The sequence below is a fragment of the Protopterus annectens genome, chromosome 8.part0, assembly GCF_019279795.1.
Source record: "Protopterus annectens isolate FY-2018-M chromosome 8.part0, PAN1.0, whole genome shotgun sequence".
Taxonomy (NCBI): Eukaryota; Metazoa; Chordata; order Ceratodontiformes; family Protopteridae; genus Protopterus; species Protopterus annectens.
In genome coordinates, this window is record NC_056741.1 from 300,865,512 (window position 1) to 300,884,116 (window position 18,605).

General features: G+C 41.7%; 1 protein-coding gene across 1 annotated transcript in view; it reads left to right on the plus strand.

The window, feature by feature from the left end:
* Window positions 1-18,605, plus strand: part of PRCC (proline rich mitotic checkpoint control factor) — a 791,791-nt gene that overhangs the window by 172,331 nt on the left and 600,855 nt on the right. The gene's annotated exons all lie outside the window — the stretch shown is intronic.

Sequence of the window (18,605 nt, forward strand, 5' to 3'; positions counted from 1 at the left end):
GTGTGCTTGTATCAAAACTAAAAGGTACACCTATGATGAATGGAAAAGGAAAGAAAAATCTCTCACTGCTGGGTTTAAGTTTCACTGCTTCAGTTGTCCTTTTCATGCTCTCAGAGGAGCCAACGCCAGATGCTTGGATGTAGAATGCAACAAAGGAACCACAGCAGTCTGGAAAGAGTCCCTTTACTCTGGGCATGTGCTCAGTCAGTCAGTCTGAGTAGAGGATCAGGTAATTTCTGATCTACCTGCAATTGGGGTGTTGTATACCTCAACCTACATACCTGGAAAGTACATATGAAAGACTGAGAATAAAGACAGTCGTGTCCAAATGAAACAAGATCCCATTTCATATTAGACAAACACCACAGTATTTACCTTTGATAACCATTCCACTCTAGCAAAAAGTAACTGCAAAAAGAAAGGTGGCTGTCAGGCTCCTTCATAAAAGAATTATGTAGCAAGACCTACAGAATTAGAAAGGGACTGCGGTGGTGGTGCTGCGGTAGCGTTGTCGCCTCACAGTAAGACGTTGTCATGTTCGATTCTCAGCAAAAGCGTCTTCTGTGTGGAGACGTGTGTGAATGGGTGTACCTTTGTTGAGGGTTGTGCGTCAGGGCTGGCAACTCGGCACGTAAACAAAATCTACTGCCAATCATTAGCGGACCGGAGTTCCGCTGTGGCGACCCCTCACCGGGAAAAGCCGAAAGATGCAACAACCTACAGAATTAGAAAGAGAGAAGTTTTGCGGTCTGTCTAAGGCCTTCTTTAAACATCTTCAGACTTTAAGGCACATTCTTACGGAGACCACCAGTAAGGGATGCTGTACTACCATGGGTTTTGTAGTAGAAAAGTTGACCCAGTTTCCCTTTGAACCTGCATACTCTGAGCACCAGAAGTATTGTTGCAGGAAGATGTTCTTCCTGGTTGTCATTACTTCTGCTAGGAGAATTTCAGAGTTAGAGGCCTTATCGCTGGATCTTCATATTTTTTTTAATAGAAGAAAAAATGTCACATTCACACTCTTTCCACTAACGCATTATTTATGCCGAAGGTAGTCCCTGAATCTGAACCTGACTTTAGTATAGCAAATGTCTTCTGTTTTGCATGCAACTGCAGTTACTGTGAGCATCTCCTTCATTGCATGGATGTGCAGTATTAACATGTATGTGGAAAGCCAAAATGTGTCAGTAAAGATAATTTTTTTTTCACTAGAGAAACTTGAGGCAAAAATATCAAAGGTGATTTTAGCTGATTACTTTGTTACACTAATAAACTGATTTTTTTTTTGTTCTAGAGGTTCGCTCTTCTAGAACATTGACTACCTTAGTAGCCTTCTTTAGAAATGCATCTTTTAACTTTTGTGAAGCAGCTACCTTACCTTATGAGAACACCTTTGTGGTACATTACAAGACTGCTGTGACATCCGGGTTCACTCCTTCCTTTGTAGCTAGTATTATAAGGGTTATGTTTTCATAAGGGAGACTGCTCATGAAGATATGTTAAAGTCTGTCTCTTACCAGACATGAAAGTTATGTACGTAATGATAGATGTGATGAGAATTACTTAATGATAGATGTGATACAGCATTTCTTTCCTCTGTAATATACCCTTTTGATGAAGGCTTGGAACCTTGGGTTGCTATTGAGTGTGCTTTACATGCCTTACTTTAGATCTGGAGAAGTAAAGCACAGTGGTGCATTGAGATAGGGATAGGCTTCTTGGCAGCCTGGGAAAGTTCAAATGGAGCTGCTCTACCTGATTTTTAAAAGCATGTAACTTTCATTTGCAGTGCATGGAGTGCCATGATAACACTCCAGAACTGGGTGAAAAGCAAAGGCTGGTTATGTCTGACACACAAAGATGCTTGACAAGCTTTTGTATTGCAGTGTGTGCCCTGATTATTCTCAAAAAACTGCTAAATTGTATCCGGGTTCAGCACTGCTATAGCATAAGACTTGACAGTTAAGAACCCAGTGGGCGCTTTTAACATAATGTCTGCTCTAAAGCAGACAGCCCTAACCAGTATAAGCAGCAGCAGTAGTACACAAAACGGTTTTGATTCAACTCCTGATGTTAGTGTTTCACTGTTGCAGTCATTACACTTGGGTTATCCTGCTGGCAGGCTACCCGCATTAGGCCCGAATTCCAAGTCCTGGTCCGGCGTCTGTTGCTGTCGCCTCTTCCCTGACGTCAGTGTGCCAGTGGTATAAAAGATGCAGCCGACACCATTTTCTTCAGTTTTTCTTGCCGCGCGGTGCCCAAAGCAAAAGCAGTTCGCAAGTGCCGGTCGGCCGACTCCCGAGATTTTCGAAATTGAATTTCAGATCCAAAGTCTTCAATAAAGCTAAGTACCCCGTTGAGGAAACTTTTTTTCTTGCTCCAGACTGATGTCAGAAAAAGTTAATTGTATTTCTTGTGGGAAGCAAATACCTCATAAGGATTTTCATTCTTACTGTATTCCTTGCCTAGGCCCTGACCACGACGTTGCTAGTTGTCTGTTTTGTGCTACATTTAACCAACGCACGATAAAGCGTCGGTACGATTTTGCTTTTCATTACTTTGGCCGAAGGTTTAACTATATAATGCCGTCGGAACAACAGACTACTGGAATTCATAAAAAGCGCAAGGATAAAGAAAAGGACAGGCATCCGAGGTCCAAAACCGACAAAGCCTCTTCTAGGCCAGTGAGGCGCTTTCACAGCCCCTAACTCCCGCTATCTCAGAGCCACAGGCCACCCCCGACTCCCACGTGGAGACAACTAGGCCTCTGGATACTCAAGGTATTGGCCCTTCGGAAATTAATCCCTCAGATGGGTCGGGAGCCGCTGATCAGGCTTCGGCTTCTGAGGTGTTTTCAAACCTACACAACTTTTATATAAAGCCTACTTCAGCATCCAAGACAAAGTCTAAAGCAGTTTTAAAGACAAGGAAACAAGTACAGCATTCTCCAGGACAGACTTCTATGCCTAAGAAACAGATGCTCAAGATGGCCGAAGACCTAATTACTTTGATCAGGGGTTCCCGTCCCTCTCCTGATAAGAGGCCTAGGCAAGATACTGAATATGATTCCTCTGATCAGGTTTCCATTTCCTCTGATTCCTCTTCAGAACAGGGATATTCTATTCTTCCCTATGAAGATTCTGATGCTGAAGATTCTATTCCTTCAGCTCCTCCTGCTGAGGATTACTCATTTGGGGAAACCCTGCATACCATGAGAGCAATTTCCACTGGGAGAGCCAAGATTATTCATATTCTAAGAAAAGGCTTAGAGACTTTCTTTTACTTCCTCAGCACAGACCTCTTGCAATTCCTCCTGTTCTAGACTTGGTAGATGTATTTTCAGAGTCTGGCCTGTCACCAGACTCTCTACCTCCTGCACCTGTTAAGCCAGACAGATACTACAGGATTCCATATTCCCATAAATTTCTATATAATAACCCTGTATAATAACCCTGCTGCGGACCCAGAAACTATCTCACAGGGTCCCAAAGGGGTCAAGGCTGCTACTGCTAAAAACCCTGCCCCCTCAGATAGAGATTCTAGGGCTCTGGACAGATGGGGGGAAAAAAAGTCTACACTTCTGCTGCCTTGGCTGTAAGGGCTTTAAATTGTCAGTTTCATATGCTCAAATATCAGCAATACTTAATGTCTTTGTTAAAACAAAAAATGTTGACAAATTCTGAATGTTCTGATAACAAAGATTTGCAGGATTTATTGCATTAAGCTGAACAAGTGGGAAAACATACTTTGCAATGTGGTTATGATTCACTGGAGGCCTCGTGCAGGGCCGCTGTTACAGGTTCTGTTATTAGAAGGCATGCTTGGTTAAAGGAACAGAATCTGCCTGATCATGTTAAAGCAAAATTATTGGATGCTCCATTACAGCATGATACTTTGTTTGGTGTTAAGGCAGAAGAGGTGTTGAAGAAAATGGAGGATAAAGCTAAATCTATGCAGACAGTAAAGGATTTCTTACAGGTACAGCCACCCAGATTTAGCAGAAACTGGCCTTCTAAGAATTGGTCCTTTCCAGTGTCAGACAGGCCAAAAAGAGGCAGATTCCGACTACCTAGAGGCAGGCAACAACCCCAGGGCTCATACAGGCCCAAACAATGGGGTGCTTCTACCTCCAAAAGCGGAGAAGACAAATCACAGCCTTATAGGAAACGGTCCCAATGACTTCCCCCTGCCAATGCCAAGCACTTATCTTTTGGCAGTTCCCTTAGGGGGGAAAGCTAGCACTTTTTACACAAAATTGGCACAGGGTCACCCAGGACAAATGGGTCTTAAATATAGTCTTTCAGGGCTACAGGTTCCACTTTCACACCCTTCCAAAGGCAAAAAGTATGCCAGACCTGCCACACAATCAATGGGCAGAGGCACAAAAACAAGTTTCATCTCTCATGGACATGAGGGCTATTCAGCCAGTGCCACAACAAGAGCAGGGACAAGGATTTTACTCAAGACTTTTCTTAGTACCAAGAAAGGACAAAGCCTGCAGACCAATTCTGGACCTGTCTATCCTAAATACTTTTTTGGACGTTCCAAAATTCAAAATGTTGACTCTGCAGCAGCTGTCCATGCTGGGCAAGAAGGCTTGGCTTGTAACATTGGACCTCAAAGAGGCATACCTGCATGTCTCAATCAGACAATCTTGCCGAAGATACCTCAGATTGATAGCTGGCTGAATGCACTACCAATTCTCTGCACTGCCCTTTAGCTTATCTACTGCGCCCAGGGTCTTCACAAAATGCCTGGCACCAGTAAATGCATTTTGCAGACAGAGGAATTCAAATATTTCCCTACTTGGACGACTGCCTTATTTAAGCAGAGACCAAAGACATTCTACTAAAGCATCTGGCGTTTGTAAAAAGATTACTAATTTGCCTAGGGTACGCAGTAAACAAAAAGAAATCAAAACTAGTACCCTCTCAAGAGGTAATATTCCTGGGTGCAAGCTTAAATACAACTGCCCAGATGGTTTATCTCACGCCAGACAAACAAAGGCAACTGACTTCTTACTTTGAAAACATGGCAACAAAGACCCAGCTATCTGCAAGAAAAATTCTGCAGGCTCTGGGCTACATGGCATCCTGCATTCTACTAATTCCATATGCAAGACTGCATATGAGGAAACTACAGTGGTATCTAAAAAGTGTTTGGACTCAACGTTGCCACAGCCTGGAAACATTAAGTCCTCTCATTCCCTGCCTGCATGGTGGGCACAGGCCTGTCACCACAACAAGGGACAGCCATTCGCTTTACCCACAGCCAGGCAGACGCTAACAACAGATGCATCAGATTATGCCTGGGGGGCCCACATGGCAGGAAAATGTATTCAGGCACATGGCCCACAAGCCAAATACATCTTCATATCGATCAAAAAGAGATGCTAGCTGTACAGAATGCCCTGACAGCCTTCAAGGACCTACTTCATCCAGGACAACTGCTGATAGACGGACAATACTACAGTCATGTGGTACATAAGCAAGGAGGCACACATTCCTACCCCCTCTGCAGACAAGCCATGACTGTATGGAACACAGCATTGACTTGTCAAGTACACCTGCAAGCACAATTCCTGCCAGGAAAGACAAATACTTTGGCAGACGAACTAAGCAGAAACCTCATGTATCGTCACAAGTGGAAACTAGATGCACAAATCTTCAGAATAATAACGGGGAAATGGGGATGCTCAGACCTAGATCTATTTGCCTCCCCTCACAACTGCCAGCTACAGAGATTCTGCATACGGACTTATCACGAACAAGCATCGGAAGTGGACGCCCTTTCATTCAGCTGGAAAGCCCTCACAGTATATGCCTTCCCTCCTTTGCCTCTCCTCCCCAAGGTACTGCTAAAGGTCAGACAAGAGAAGCCAAAAATGATTCTGATTGCCCCAGTCCGGCCACGCCAGCACTGGCACCCAATCCTAAAGAGCTTGTCTCAAGGCCCAGCCTGGACATTACCTCAAATTCCTCATTTGCTGACCCAGCAAAACAATCGGATCCTACACAGCCAACTCAGAACCCTAAATTTGGCTGCATGGCGGATAATGTAACCATTCAGAACACACCTCTCTCTAAAGCAGTTATGGATGTTATTTTGGAGGCCAGGAGGCCCAGCACCAGAAAATCCTAAGCAGAAAAATGGAAGAGATTCTGTGCTTGGAACCAGGCACAAGGAATTGACACGCTTGTACCAAACATTCCTCAGATTTTATAATACCTAACTGAGATGCTGGACAAAGGCCTATCCTTCTTATCAATTAAGATCCATGCCTCTGCCGTTTCAGCTCATTACAATACGGACCCACTTATTTTTTCTCCTCCACTGCTAAGGTAGTATCTCAGAGGGGCCAAAAACATAAGATCTCCAAGGAGAGCTCCAAATACCTACATGGTACCTCAGTTTTGTCTTCGAAAAACTCACACTGCTTCCTTTTGAGCTAGCCAATACAGCTGAGATGAAATACTTATGAAAAACAGCTCTTCTCCTAGCAATAACTTCAGCAAGAAGAGTCTCAGAGTTACAGGCACTAATGGCTGTAAAACCTTTTATTTTCCATCCGGACAGGGTTTCTCTAAGGACAAACCCAACATTTATGCCTAAGGTAGTGTCCAATGTGGCTCTTAACCAAACCATTCATTTGCCTACCTTTTATCCAAACCCGCAGAATAAGGGTAGAGAGACTTCTGCATTCTTTGGACATACACAGACTGCTATGCTTTTACTTGGACAAAACTAAAGCTTTCAGAAAGACTGAGCAACTTTTAGTGGCATATGCAGCAGGATTGCAAGGAAAAGCTATTTCAAAGCGGACTATTTCAAAATTGATAGGCCACTGCATTGGTTTCTGCTATTCACAACATGGCAAGTCAGTGCTTAAGGGCATTAGGTCACATTCTACCAGAGCAGCAGCTACTTCAGCAGCCTTCCTCAGAGGAGTACCAACCAAGGACATTTTGGAGGCTGCAACCTGGTCTTCAGTGCACACTTTTACCAAGCACTACCACTTACCTCTTTACCCTAAATCCAGAGTAGGCTTTTCCACTGCAATTCTGCAGGGCCTCATAGCCACTCCTAATTTTATGTAGGTCCAGCCACCCAACCTCCGCTTTGGGATTCAACCCAAATGTAATGACTGCAACAGTGCAACACTATGAATATAGTACAGTTGTGTACCTACCATAAATGTAGATGTTCGAGTGTATTCACTGTTGCAGTCCAGGTTACCCTCCCACCATCCCCTTTTCATTGCTGGGACTTATCTGTACTTCTGTAGTCTGTACAACCTATGTGGTGTATTTGCTTGTAGATTGAAGGTTATGTGCATGCTTTTTTATGATCAGAAATTTTTAGCCTACCCTTTTGGGGGTACCTGACATCTGGGGCAGGAAAAACTGAAGAAAATGGCATCTGCTGCATCTTTTATACCCCTGGCGCACTGAGATTAGGGAAGAGGTGACAGCAACCGATGCAGGACCAGGACTTTGGAATTCGGGCCGACTGCGGGTAGCCTGCCAGCAGGATAACCCAAGTGTAATGACTGCAACAGTGAATACACTCTAACATCTACATTTATGGTAGGTACACAACTGTACTTTCTGCCTGCTGTCTGTTGAACTACACAAATTGGAAGTATGTACATTTGCCACTCCATGGCTAAATTTGTGGATCATAAGATCAAACACATTTGTAACAACTTCAAACACATATTGAAAGATTCATGGGACTTACTGAGAAGTATTACAGCAAACCTCTTGACTGAGAATTTGATTTTTGTTACTATAGATGTGGTAGATCTCTTCACCTGTATACCACATCACGAGGGTATGAGTATATTTGAAGACATAATTTTCATGGACAATATTCTTACACACCCAGAAAAAGTGGCTATAGTGGAGCTTATGGATATAATATTGAAATATAATTTTATTACATTCAATGGAGAATTTTACCAACAAATAAAAGGGGTAGCAATGGGTGCGGCTTGCGCACCCACGTATGCAAACATAGTTTTAGCAGGATGGGAATTGAACCATATCCTGAATTCGGGATTCCAAAAATATTGGTCCCTATATAGACGTTACCTCGACGACATCGTCATCTTTTGGACAGGAGGCAACGAGAAATTGACTGAATTCCTAGATTACATCAACAGTACTACCCACTTTTTGAGATTTACATACTCCACTTCAGTTGACAAGTTACAGTATCTGGATGTTGAAGTCCACAAGAATGAAAACCAAAAAGATCTAGAAACTAAGATATTCAGGAAAAACACCTTCTGCAATTCTTTCCTGCATTACAACAGCGCACACACTCCACGTTGTAAAAGGAACATTGTCAAGGGACAATTTGTGAGAGGGTGTCGCATGACCAGCAGAGATGAGGACTTTTTATTCGAATGTAATACCTTGGAAGGTATGTTCCTAGCCAGAGGATACCCACCTGATTTTATCAAAGACATTAGAAAAGAGGTAGAGCAACATAGACAGACAAAATTCAAACCTATTGAGGGTTGTCTGACTAACATCATGAATTCTACTATAAATGATGATATTATGAATAACCAATTCAATACCAGCAAGAACAACACACCAAAGGACTCTGAATACCAATCAGCACTAGTCCTTGAATTTAACGTGTTTAACTCCAAAGTAAAAAGAATTTTCCAAACTGAGTGGGACAAATTTATATCTTTTTCTGACATCCCCAACATTAAAGAAAGGGTCCCAAAAGTTGTATATAAGAATGCACGAAGCATCAAAAAACTTTTAGAATATAATCAAAACAACGATACAAATAATGCTTTTGAGAAGATACGTTCCATTAACACCACTCGTGGAACATTCCATTGTGGACATTGCAAACAGTGCCCCTACATTTCTAACAAAAGCAAAATATTCCTGGAAGCTAGGGAAATGAATATATACAGTACAGGGCACCACAATTGTGAATCCCAGGGGGTAGTTTACTTAGCCATGTGCTCAAATTGCAACTCATACTATGTTGGCAAAACAGAAAGAATATTAAAGAGAAGAATATATGAACATCTGTATGAAATACAAAAAGAAAAAGACACCAACGCTTTATTCAAACATACAAAAACCTGCAAAGAGTCCAAATTTTCTTTTTTTGTCCTTGAGCAGGTGAAAAAAGAAATAAGAGGAGGCCCCTGGGAAGAATGGTTGGAGTATAAGGAACTATGTTGGCAAATACTATTAGAAGCCAACAAACAACCTGGTTTAAACGAATGTATCTCTCTAGCTCCAATCCTGAAATTGAGAGCAGCTAAAATGAGTCAACTCCACAAAAGAACAGCAGGTGGCACTATTGGTCAAATTTTATCCCTGACAAAAACACATTTTCTACTTATACATTTTACAACAAATTTTAACTTGAGATTTTTTATATATTTATTTATTTATGTATTGGATTTAATAAAGATTATTTCCTATTAAAGTATAAGATGAATAATCAAGCACACAGTTTTAAATTTTATAATAAACCTAGAAATTATTTTAACAGATTTTAACGATATTTATGCATCACACACTGTGTTTTATTTTAATGAGCCCTTCTTGTTTCTCATGCCTGCCATTGGTTCAAACAGAATGCAAATGATTTAATTGGTTATGTTTCTTTGAACTTTATTATATATAATGGGTAATTAATTAAAATTTAATTGTCTGATGAAGTCTTAACATTCAATTGACGAAAACGCATTTACTTGCTCTAAGGCGTTTACCTTGTGGATTACCTTGTTTACAGTGGTTTTTGTACAACAATAAAGTGCGGTTTTGGTGCGCTGTTTCCAGCTTTTCTTTTGTTACTGGTTACATTTTTTCGTTGGGCGCCTGTTGTTGGTTTTCTCAGTTTGGTGCCCAACTATGGAGAACAGTCCGCACTCTTCAAACCGCGAAGAACTGGGACAGTCCCGTAAACTGATCGGGCAGCTTACTGTGCTCATTGAATTACTAACCCCGCTGTGTACTACCTTGACTGGCAGGAAATCAACGGACGAAGGAGGTTTACCGGAAGGGACCGAAAGGTTTGGAGGATCTAAACAGAAGAGGAAAAGATCCAACCGCGATTCCGGCTCCACGTCGCTTGAGGAGGCTGAACCGAATGGTGGCACTTTCGATCCTGCCAACACACCGAGGCTCCTGGGTTCTTGTACAGCTTCGGATAGGAGTACACACACAAGGGTTTCCAACAGGGCTAGTGTTCCAACTGTGAACACGCCGGGCACGAACGCCACAGGTACTGTTCCCACTTCTACAAACTGTCACAATTTACTAGACTGGCTAAAAAATCCGCTTTGTTTTAATCTTACTTCTGAAGATGACAACTCACCACAAGATGGTGATTCATACTGTTTAAAAATTGACAAATTATCGAAATCTATGCATAAATACAAAACATTATGTATAGAAAATTCTTATTTAACAGCATGTATTAAACATAGGATTGTACCGAAAGGGCTCAGGGTATGGAAGTACCCAAACAATGTTGAACCGGGCACAGCTTTTCACAAAGATTTAATTAATATTTTTAACAATTGTGGTCTTGAAGTTCTTGGTCTTATTATTAAAGCAAACAATAAACAATTAGCAGAACTTGAAGAGGAGATTTTGGTACTTGATAATTTTATTAAGCAAGATTTATTTTTTGAGATAAAACAAGAAAGGGATAAATACTATGAATTAAGAGCAGATATTGATATGAAATGTAAGACACTAGAACAAAGAAAGATTAATAAACTCAAAAGGGACCTAGATGATTATCAGAATAATGTGAGTTACCCACAACCACCTTCCAAGAGAAATGAACATAATGTCAGAAATAGATAAGATAAAAGGAGAGTGAACAACTATAATGGGAACCATAGGGTGGAAGAATTTTTCAATGAAGACTATGACACTGACTTCCCCCTGAAGACCCACAATACAACATGAATAGAAAGAGACAGGGTTTTCAGAATTTTCAGAGAGGGGGAGGAAGAAGGGGGAGAGGGAGGTATTAACTAATATTAGGTACACCCCCACCCCAACCCTTTCCCCCATTCAAAAATTTGATGACCCCCCTGGTTCAAACACTGACCTAGAGATTTTACATACAGGCACTACACACTCCTTTAAAAACTTTCGATATATAATTTCAGCAACACCACCATAAATAGGGCACATTTTGACCTACTCAGTAAAGGATTTAAATTCATTCCCAGTACCCGAGGGGACTTAGTAAATACTATTTTGGACATGAAACTGTTCCTCAGGAAACTGAATTTGCAGGCCATTTTATCACCATCACAATTGAATCAAGATTTACCACATACTGCCTTAACTAGACGCAGTACCTACAACCCCCCACTCCTCCCTCAAATTAAGAACCTGGAATTAGTGCTAGAAAATGAAATCAGGAAGGAGTTTAAACAACATCATAAGATGCACAATCTTACAGGAAAAGAACACGAAACCCTGAATGACTTAAGAAAAAACACCCAAATAAGAATTATGAAGCCTGACAAAGGAGGGGGAGTTGTGATAATGGACAATATCATATATGAAGGCAAAATGAATTACATACTTAGAGAAGAAAGCAAATACAGAAATGTATCTATAGATGAAGTGAACTTGGCCTACCAGAAAATAGATTTGGCACTAGACAATATGATCATGGAGGGAACAATTGACACTAACACACACACATTTTTATCTGTGCCGAAACCTAAGATTCCAATCATCTTCGGCATATCTAAAGTGCACAAAAACGTCAGTGACCCTCCATTAAGACCTATTGTGTCAGCTGACTGTTCTAAAACTCTCCCCATGTCTAAATTTGTGGATCATAAGATCAAACACATTTGTAACAACTTCAAACACATATTGAAAGATTCATGGGACTTACTGAGAAGTATTACAGCAAACCTCTTGACTGAGAATTTGATTTTTGTTACTATAGATGTGGTAGATCTCTTCACCTGTATACCACATCACGAGGGTATGAGTATATTTGAAGACATAATTTTCATGGACAATGTTCTTACACACCCAGAAAAAGTGGCTATAGTGGAGCTTATGGATATAATATTGAAATATAATTTTATTACATTCAATGGAGAATTTTACCAACAAATAAAAGGGGTAGCAATGGGTGCGGCTTGCGCACCCACGTATGCAAACATAGTTTTAGCAGGATGGGAATTGAACCATATCCTGAATTCGGGATTCCAAAAATATTGGTCCCTATATAGACATTACCTCGACGACATTGTCATCTTTTGGACAGGAGGCAACGAGAAATTGACTGAATTCCTAGATTACATCAACAGTACTACCCACTTTTTGAGATTTACATACTCCACTTCAGTTGACAAGTTACAGTATCTGGATGGTGAAGTCCACAAGAATGAAAACCAAAAAGATCTAGAAACTAAGATATTCAGGAAAAACACCTTCTGCAATTCTTTCCTGCATTACAACAGCGCACACACTCCACATTGTAAAAGGAACATTGTCAAGGGACAATTTGTGAGAGGGTGTCGCATGACCAGCAGAGATGAGGACTTTTTATTCGAATGTAATACCTTGGAAGGTATGTTCCTAGCCAGAGGATACCCACCTGATTTTATCAAAGACATTAGAAAAGAGGTAGAGCAACATAGACAGACAAAATTCAAACCTATTAAGGGTTGTCTGACTAACATCATGAATTCTACTATAAATGATGATATTATGAATAACCAATTCAATACCAGCAAGAACAACACACCAAAGGACTCTGAATACCAATCAGCACTAGTCCTTGAATTTAACGTGTTTAACTCCAAAGTAAAAAGAATTTTCCAAACTGAGTGGGACAAATTTATATCTTTTTCTGACATCCCCAACATTAAAGAAAGGGTCCCAAAAGTTGTATATAAGAATGCACGAAGCGTCAAAAAACTTTTAGAATATAATCAAAACAACGATACAAATAATGCTTTTGAGAAGATACGTTCCATTAACACCACTCGTGGAACATTCCATTGTGGACATTACAAACAGTGCCCCTACATTTCTAACAAAAGCAAAATATTCCTGGAAGCTAGGGAAATGCAAAATATTCCTGGAAGCTAGGGAAATGAATATATACAGTACAGGGCACCACAATTGTGAATCCCAGGGGGTAGTTTACTTAGCCATGTGCTCAAATTGCAACTCCTACTATGTTGGCCAAACAGAAAGAATATTAAAGAGAAGAATATATGAACATCTGTATGAAATACAAAAAGAAAAAGACACCAACGCTTTATTCAAACATGCAAAAACCTGCAAAGAGTCCAAATTTTCTTTTTTTGTCCTTGAGCAGGTGAAAAAAAGAAATAAGAGGAGGCCCCTGGGAAGAATGGTTGGAGTATAAGGAACTATGTTGGCAAATACTATTAGAAGCCAACAAACAACCTGATTTAAACGAATATATCTCTCTAGCTCCAATCCTGAAATTGAGAGCAGCTAAAATATGAGTCAACTCCACAAAAGAACAGCAGGTGGCACTATTGGTCAAATTTTATCCCTGACAAAAACACATTTTCTACTTATACATTTTACAACAAATTTTAACTTGAGATTTTTTATATATTTATTTATTTATTTATGTATTGGATTTAATAAAGATTATTTCCTATTAAAGTATAAGATGAATAATCAAGTACACAGTTTTAAATTTTATAATAAACCTAGAAATGATTTTAACAGATTTTAACGATATTTATGCATCACACACTGTGTTTTATTTTAATGAGCCCTTCTTGATGTTCTTCATCTCACATTGCTGCAGTCCTTACACTTGGGTAGTCCGCTGTCCTCGGTCGGCCCGAATATCAAAGTATAAGGCTGACGTCGGTCAAGGCGCATTAGACTGACATCAGGACGTCAGGGTACAAATGTGCATGACCGACGTCATATCCTCAGTCTTTTTTGCCGCATGGTCCGATGCAGAAGCAGCGTTGCAAGTGCCGTTCGGCGTTCTGAAATTTTTCGAGTTCGGAGTTTCAGACAGAGTCAAAGTTGGCTAAGTACCCCGTTGGGGAATATTTTGCTTTTTTCTTGCCTCAGTGGTTTACCGGATGTCAGAAAAAGTGAATAACTGTATTTCTTGTGGGAAACAGATACCGCATAGAGATTATCATACCTTGTGTATTCCTTGTTTAGGGCCTGAGCACGACGTTGTTGGGTGTCGCTTCTGTGCTAGGTTCAATAAGCGCACTATTAAGAGAAGGTTAGATTGTGCCAGGTTAGTCTTTGGGAAGCGGTGTAATTACACTATGCCGTCGGATGCTCCGGCGTCCGCTTCTTCAAAGAAGCGCAAGGATAAAGCAGCTAAGCCCAGGGTAGACGAGTCGTCCGTACCGGACGCCGGTTCTTTAGAGGTATCGGTGGAGCCGGTGGTTCCACCGGAGGTTTCTCTGGAGGCCCAGGGGGAGACCTTGTTATTGCAGGATGTGGCCTCCCAGGAGGCGAGTCAGGCTGAAGGGGCTTCTCAGGTTACTGTACTCCCCTCCATTCCTAGAGTGGTTAGGCCTTCTGTTTCCAAGGCTTCTCCCAGAGGCAGGCCAGGTTTTGCTTCAGTTGGTGTCACTCCTAGTTCTTCAGGATCTGTGCCCAAGAAGCATATGCTTAAAATGGCAGAAGATTTGATTACCTTAATTAGAGGTTCTTTGCCCCCTCCGGATAAGAGGCCTAGGGTGGAGCCTGAGTTAGGGAGTGTTGAGCAGGCTTCAGATGTTTCAGAGTCTTCGGCTGAAGACTTGCAGGAGTATTCTCCTTATTCTGATTCTGATGTGGATGATTCTACTCCTTCTGCTTCTCCTCCTGAGGATTTTTCTTTTTCAGAGACACTCCATTCCATGAGGGAGCATTTTAAGTGGGAAGGTCAGGATTTCTCAGATTCCAGGAAAAGGCTTAGGGAATTTCTGTTTTTACCCCAGCATAGGCCTTTGGCTATACCTCCTGTTTTGGATATTGTGGAGGATGTGTTTGCAGAGGCTTCTCTTAATCCTGATTCCCTGCCTCCTGCTCCTGTTAAGCCGGATAGGTATTATAGGGTGCCTGAAGCTCATAAGTTTCTTTTTAAGAGTCCTAGGGCGGACCCAGAAACTGTTAGTCAGGGGCCTAAGGGTGTTAAGGCTTCTGTTGTTAAAAATCCGGTTCCTCCAGATAAAGAGGCTAGGGCTTTGGATAGATGGGGAAAGAAAGTTTATCGTCTTCCACCCTAGCTATGAGGGCTCTAAATTGCCAGTTTCACATGTTGAAATACCAAAACTATCTACTGTCTCAATTGAAGTCTAAGGTAGATGCTCTGGCGGAAGGTATTGACTGTAAAGAGTTACAGGTTTTGGTACATGTCTCTGAACAAGTGGGTAAGCATTCTTTGCAATGTGGTTTTGATGCTGTACAGGCCTCGTCTAGGGTGGCTGCCACAGGGTCAGTTCTTCGCAGGCACGCCTGGCTGAGGGATCAGAATTTATCTGACCATGTTAAGACAAGGATTTTGGATGCTCCTTTACAATCTGATGTGTTATTTGGTTCACCTGTTGAGGCAGTCTTAAAGAAAATGGAAGACAAGGCTAAGTCTATGCAGACTGTTAAAGATTTTTTGCAGGTTCAGCCTCCGAAGTTTAGCAGAAATTGGCCTACTAAGGGGTGGACGTATCCTTCTTATGATTCCCAGTCTAGGGGCAGGTCTAGACGGGGTAGGGGCAGAGCTCAGGGCTCTTTCAGGCCTAGAACAGGGAGTTCACCTGCACAGTCTTCGGGTGAGGGCAGGGGTCAGTCCTTTCATAAACAGACCCAATGACCTACCTTTTCAGCTGCCAGAGTCTTCTCGACTAGCAGCACCTTTGGGAGGAAGGTTGGCACTTTTCAAAGGAAATTGGAGTTTAATTACCAAAGACAGATGGGTATTGGATATCATACACCAAGGTTACAGGTTTTATTTCCATACCTTGCCTCCTTTCAAAGGCATGCCAGACGTTCCTCCTCAGCAAAGAATAGAGGCTCACAAACAGATTTCTCTGCTACTCCAAATAGGAGCCATTCAGCCGGTCCCTCTGTCAGAAGTGGGCCTAGGATTTTATTCTCGCCTGTTCCTAGTACCAAAGAAGGGGAACACGTGGAGACCAATTTTGGATTTATCTATCCTCAACACTTATCTGGACATTCCCAAGTTCAAAATGTTGACGTTACAACAGCTTTTACCTCTGCTGGGCAAAGATCATTGGATGGTGACTCTGGATCTCAAGGAGGCTTACCTTCATGTTCCTATCAGGCTAAGTTGCAGGAAGTATCTACGTTTCGGCTGGGACTTCTCATTATCAGTTCTCTGCATTGCCCTTTGGCTTATCTACTGCCCAGAGTATTCACGAAGGTTCTGGCTCCAGTAATAGCTTTCTTCAGACTAAGAGGGATACAGATCTATCCTTATTTGGACGATTGTCTGATTCTGGCTCAAGGAAAAGAAGAGCTTCTTCATCATCTCCACTGTGATAGCAGTGCTAAGATGCCTAGGGTATTCTGTGAACGAAATAAAGTCCAGTCTAGTACCCTCTCAGGACATGTGCTTTCTGGGTGTGAGACTGAATACAGCATCCCAGATGGCCTTTTTGACCCCGGACAAACAAAAGAATCTTTCTCTTTACTTCCATCAATTGTCTCATCAGTCCAGGCTGACTGCAAGGACAGTCCTTCAAGCCTTGGGGTTCATGGCATCTTGTATTCTGGTGCTTCCCAATGCCAAACTGCATATGAGGAAGTTACAATGGTATCTCAAAAATGTATGGACACAGCACTGCCAAGATTTGGACACTGTGATTCAGATAATACCTTGCATTCAAAAGGAATTTTTGTGGTGGGCTCAGGAATGTCACCTAAACAAGGGACTCTCTGTGACCCGGCCAGAGGCGAGTCAGATTCTAACGACAGATGCCTCAGACAAAGCTTGGGGAGCTCATCTAAATGGAAAGTGGATACAAGACATGTGGCCTGCCAGACTTCTACATCTACATATCAACCTGAAGGAGATGTTAGCAGTCCAATTTGCATTAATAGCTTTCAAGGATTTACTTCTTCCAGGGCAGGTGTTGATTCTAACAGACAACACAACTGTCATGTGGTACATCAACAAGCAAGGGGAACACATTCTTATCCTCTGTGCAGACAAGCAATGATTTTGTGGGAGACTGCTCTCAGTTTACAGCTAAATCTTCAGGCAAGGTTTCTGCCGGAGCACAGAACTCCTTAGCAGATGTGTTGAGCAGACAAATTATGGATCCCCACGAGTGGAAATTGGATCCTCATGTATTTCAGAAATTGACAGTGTCATGGGGAACTCCAGACATAGATCTGTTCGCTTCTCCACTAAACTACCAGCTGCCAAAGTTTTGCACAAAAAGTTTTCATCCCACAGCTTGGAAGGTGGATGCTCTTTCATTCAATTGGAGCAATCTTCATGTGTACGCCTTTCCACCTCTGCCTCTCCTCCCAAAGGTACTTCTGAAGGTCAGACAGGACAAGCCAAAGATGATTTTAATAGCTCCAGATTGGCCTCGACAGCATTGGTACCCACTACTGAGAAGTCTGGTACGGGAGCCTCCATGGGCTTTACCTTCGATTCTACACCTGCTGACTCAGGAGGACAGTCATTTACTCAATGTCAAACTTCACTCTCTTCACCTGACAGCCTGGCATATTCTGTTTTAAACCCTGGAGGGTTTCAGCTTCTACAGCAAGTTTTGAATGTTATTTTGGAAGCCAGAAGGCCTAGTACAAGGAAAGTGTACACAGATAAATGGAAGAGATTTTTGTTTTGGAGTGCAGCAAAAGCATTTGATGTTTCTAAGCCTAATTTAAGTGTGGCTCTTCAATATCTTACTGAGTTACTGGGCAAAGGTTTGTCCTTCTCTTCTATTAGGATTCATGCTGCAGCAATTTCTGCTCACTATGATTGTGACCCGCCATTGTTTTCTCATCCTTTGTTTAAGCAATTCCTTAGAGGGGCATAGAATATAAGACCCCCACGGAGAGCTCCTACTCCTGCTTGGGATCTCAATTTTGTGTTGGAGAAACTCACTCTACAACCTTTTGAGCCTGCAGCTACTGCTGAGTTGAAATATTTATCATGGAAGACTGCTTTTTTGTTAGCCATTACCTCTGCGAGAAGGGTTTCTGAATTACAGGCCCTTATGGCAGTTGAGCCTTTCTTAATTTTCCATAAGGATAGGGTATCTTTACGTACTAATCCTTCCTTTATGCCTAAAGTGGTTTCTAGTGTGTCTTTAAACCAAACTATTCATTTGCCTACCTTTTATGCAAACCCCCAAAATAAAGGGGAAAAGATTTTGCACACTTTGGATATACACAGGCAGTTGCAATATTATTTGAGCAGAACTAAAGGGTTCAGGCAGTCTCAGCAGTTATTTGTTTCTTTTGCTTTGAGTTCTCAGGGCAAGCCTGTGTCAAAACAAACTATTTCTAAGTGGATTGGGTTTTGCATTGCTTTCTGTTATTCCCATCATGGCAAGGAGGTTCCAGCTGGGATTAGGCCTCATTCCACTAGGG